The sequence below is a fragment of the Scylla paramamosain genome, chromosome 4, assembly GCF_035594125.1.
Source record: "Scylla paramamosain isolate STU-SP2022 chromosome 4, ASM3559412v1, whole genome shotgun sequence".
Lineage (NCBI taxonomy): Eukaryota > Metazoa > Arthropoda > Malacostraca > Decapoda > Portunidae > Scylla > Scylla paramamosain.
The window spans coordinates 15,688,778-15,693,263 of NC_087154.1; the positions used below are offsets into that span (position 1 = coordinate 15,688,778).

Consider the following 4,486-nt stretch of genomic DNA (forward strand, 5'->3'; position numbering starts at 1 on the left):
GTGAAGGGCAGGATATCATGATTTCGAAAGACACTTCTGATAGCAAAAGGAGAGAATGATTTCGTCGTTCAAACCTTTTCCTGTCTACAGTTTTATATCTCCCTTCGTAGAACCGTCTGGAATCGCTCAAGTGTAGTGACAGATGAGTTTTTTTTAATTATGTATGAGGGACACTGGCTAAGGGCAACAAAAAAGCATCCCCCTCATACTCACACAGAAAACGGGCTACTGAGGTGCCGGTCCCAAAAGGAAGGTCAAAAGAACCATCTAAAAAGTGGAGGATAAGCGTCGTCATTACTTCAACTCTTGGAGGGTTACAAAGACCTCGAGTAATAGGGAAGGAGAGTACAGTCATAGTCACTAGTCAAGCTACACGCAACATTCACTTCCACTGCGTTTGATGCTTCCTTTCAACCTGAAGTCCTTGATCTGTTAAGAATTAGCAGTCAGATTTTGTAAGAAGATTGTCAGCGGGGACTTAATATCTCTCTCTCTCTCTCTCTGGTGTTATTCTTTCACTCGCTCCAAGTCACTGCCCACGGAAGTCAATTAGTGTAAGATTCAGGAAATTGGCAAAGCACAGTGGCAGTGAATATCAAAGGTTACTCTACTTCTGACCCAGAGTCTCTCCACTTCCACGTTCACCTCTTAGCATTGCCAGCGTGTGATAGTGTGAATCGCCAGGTGTGAACCCTCTGCTTCGACTCTAAACCGAAACAAATCTCGCCAAATCCTCCATCACCCTCCCTCTTCCTCGTACTGACTGGGGTGTGTGTCGGATACGAGTCGAATCAGGCGGGGCGGTTCACGGCAGGCGATTCACACATTGGCAACTCTGAGTCATGAACGCGGAAACGCAGGGGACTGTACCTACAACAGCGTTACAAAAACATTTCAGGAAAGACGTGCGTACATGCGTTTCAGTCTGTGTTTTCTAGTACAGACATTGTTGCTCAGGGGCTTGTTGCAGTAAAGTAGATTTAACGCAACACTCGGAATGCCTTGAACGCACAGCCACCAACACCGCGGCAGGAAGCACCGACATACCAGATGACTTGGGCTGGAATGTTTCTTCAAGGCGCGTTGTCGCTCAGAGGGAAAAAGCAGCCTTGCGTGCATATCAGTTGCGACAATACTATGATGGTTCATGATTCACTTAGATGTTTATCGCTCAGTCGCTTACCCTGTGAAGTAGATATTTTGAAATTATGCATAGTTGTTCAAAGCCAAGCCAGACAGAGATCTATTTCCACCTCTTCACATTAACGAGAAATCGGTACCTTATATTACGATCATTTTAGTCTCCCCATAGATTTCATCATTTACGTGACTGGAAAACTTTCACTCGGTTAATATTTTACAATTTTACATAGTTGTTCAAAGCCCAGCCAGATATCCCTTTCCTTCTCCACTTTACCGAGAAATCTTTACTTGATAATACATAACATTTTAGTCTCTCTTTAAGTTACCATATATCTCATTATTTACGCGAAAGAGAAGAAGGAAAGAAAAGAAACCTACTTTATATCCTTAAGACCTTCGATCACTTCGTTTCCGAGTTGCAGCGTCCCGGGTCACGTGTTAAGTCGGTTGTAAGACCTTCACTCTGCGTCGTATGTATTAGTAAGGCTTCCTTTGTGCTGTGGGGACAGTTTTCATTTATATATATATATTCTCAATAGATATGTCGATGTCGCCACCATATCTGCCGGCAGTGTGCTGGGGATAGTGGTCTTATAAAGGGCTGGGGAATTTTCTTTTGGAAGTAGAATAGTGCTCAGGTAAAGCTGGATATGTTATTGTAGTAAAAGACCTTATCTGCTTTTGTTACGTTGCTCTTCATATTTTTATCGTACTCTTCCTCCTCCTCCTCCTCTTCCTTCTCGTCCTCCTCTTCCTCTTCCTCCTCCTCTTCCATTTTTTACCTCTCCTCTTCAGTCTTTTACTTATCTACCACCTTTTCTCCTCTCTCCTCGTCCACCTCCTGTATGTTCCACTTCTCTCCTCTTTCCTCATCCTAATTCTTCATCCTCACCTTTCCTCTTGCCTCTTTTCAACGTTCTCTCCTCCTTGCTCTTCCTCACCCTAACCCTTTACCCCTATCTCTCCTCTTGCGTCTTTGCTTCGGTCGCGGTTAATTCTCACACCGGCCCCGTGGCGCAATGGTAGTGCGTCTGACTCCAGATCAGAAGGCTGGGTGTTCGAGTCACTCCGGGTTCACATCGTCGGTGTCATGTTCTTATTTAGTCTCTGATGTCTTTTTAAGTTGAAGCTGGTCCTTTTCTCCCGCGGTTTAGTACATGTGGCTACTGGAGTGTAGTTAATTGACCGTTATGATATATTTTCACAACCTGACTCAATAAACTCGACTCTAGTATAATCAATCATAGGAATAGTTTGCGTCGAAATATTTTTTTAAAGTTTACCTGAGGGAGCGTAACGTTATTTGAGACCGTTTTTCATGACCCCCCTCTCTCCCCCATCCCCGCCCCTCCCCCAATGCTGCTCACCTCTCGCCTCGCCGCTGAGGTTGTTCTGCTTAAAAAAAAGTAGGCAGGTTTGTGTTTTGCGTTTCCAATTTCCTAACCGAGCGTGTGATAAATTTTCTGCCGCTGCCCGGGAATGTTATTGGTTCTCATTTTACTAAACGTCTCCTATAAATTCTGCACGGTGATTCTAAAGTTGTGCTGAGGGTGCGGAGGTTTTTCATTTATTTATTGACGCGCCCCATATTCTCTCTCTCTCTCTCTCTCTCTCTCTCTCTCTCTCTCTCTCTTAGCGTGTGAAGTAGGATGGACTAGGACAGAAAAACGGGAGAAAAACACTGAAATTGTCACTCATAAAAATATATAACAGAAAAAATTTTCTAGACAGTCATTGCGATCGTCACTGTTTTGTCTTCACTGTCATAGATGTTTTTACCACGTTGCCGCTGTTGCTTTCCTACAAATAGCACTGATATTTGGGTCTTTTACTGTCAGTAGAAGAAGTGCCACCATTGTTATCACTGTAAATATCTTCATTCCTTGTCACCTCTATGCCATTTTGCCTTTTTATTGATTATCCACAAACGTCAATACTAACACCATCATAGTTTTCACCATCGCAACTTTAAAAATTAGTTAATTCATACGTTGCAGCGCCATCCTCAGCGGAGATTCTCATTTCTCATATATTTCCTTCGCTATGGGCGGTAAAAGCTAAATCTCGTATATATATTCTTACACAATGTCCTATGATAAAAAGGTTCAGCGGACACAAAGTTAAGCCGCAAATTATAAAGCTGATCCGAGCAGCACTTTGGGGTTTAGTCGACGGAGTGTTGGAGTTGCGTTTGTTTTGTTGAAACAGAACACGCAGGTAAGCTTATCATCTTTTCAGCCAATGGGAGGGTAGAGCGTCCCTGATCAGCCTGCAGAATCCAGCCCCAATACGAGACAGATGCAATAAAAAGTTCCAAGCGCACTTAGGTGCTAGATACGTGACTAATGGAGCTGACAGGGTTATTCACAGTGGGAGCTTTACTGCAGTGCCTTGCCATTTTATAAAGCTTTGACTTAAGAGCATTCCTGGACTGACAGATATTTGTAGTTTTCATTGGAGGAGTGTTTAATAGGAGTAGTAATAGTAGTATTAAGCGGTTCCATTCCTTTTCACTAATCAGTTTACATAATAGTCAAATAGAATTTTACTGAAAAAGAATGAGAAGTACTGTTTTCACCAAGAGGGATTTGCATGCACTGGGTGGAGGATGAAGGCAGTTTATCGAGTTAACCTGCACACACTCCCTTCATTTTATTAACTAACGTCCTGTCATTGCGGTGTGGCTGAAGAGCAAAGAGAAAGGCAGGAATAAATTGTGACGGGGTTGATTAAACTGGTTAGAGATGACACACACACACACACACACGGACAATGAGTAAAGAAGGGAGGAAACAACACTAAATACCCGAAAAATTACCCTCTGCTCGCTGTTCCCAGTTTGTTTCAACACAGTCGAGGTCATAGGAAGGAAGGAAGGAAGGAGAATAAGTATCGTGTGTGTCATGTTAAAACCGATAAATCTTTGTATTATCCTTTAAACGACTTCCGATAAGCTTGATGTGATACTAACAAACCATACTAACATTAAAGTATTTAGTTAGTTATGCGACATCCGTGGTTAGAGAGAAAAGATAAAAGTAGAAAACAAATCTTACTTTCCGTAGATTCTGAGCAACTCCGTCTTGAATAAATAAATAAATAGATAGATAAAATAAAATCAACTCAGAATAAAGGTCAGTCACATTCTTATCTTTTTTTCATACGAGATATCCCATGAACAGCATTCCCCAGGAAATGAACCACTATAATGCCTAGACGTGTGGGCCTCGTTCGGGAAGAAAGTTATCTCTTATAGTATACAGTTGAAACGTACAGTGCGGATTAGACTTCCTCTTGATTAGCGCTACAAGGAATAACGATGTGTGGCGTGAGACGTGCTTGT

General features: G+C 42.4%; 1 non-coding gene across 1 annotated transcript; it reads left to right on the top strand.

The window, feature by feature from the left end:
* Positions 1 to 2,148: 2,148 nt before the first annotated feature.
* Trnaw-cca (transfer RNA tryptophan (anticodon CCA)) lies at positions 2,149 to 2,220 on the top strand. The gene has a single exon. It is a non-coding gene; the product is annotated as a tRNA-Trp (tRNA).
* The last annotated feature ends 2,266 nt before the right edge of the window (positions 2,221 to 4,486 follow it).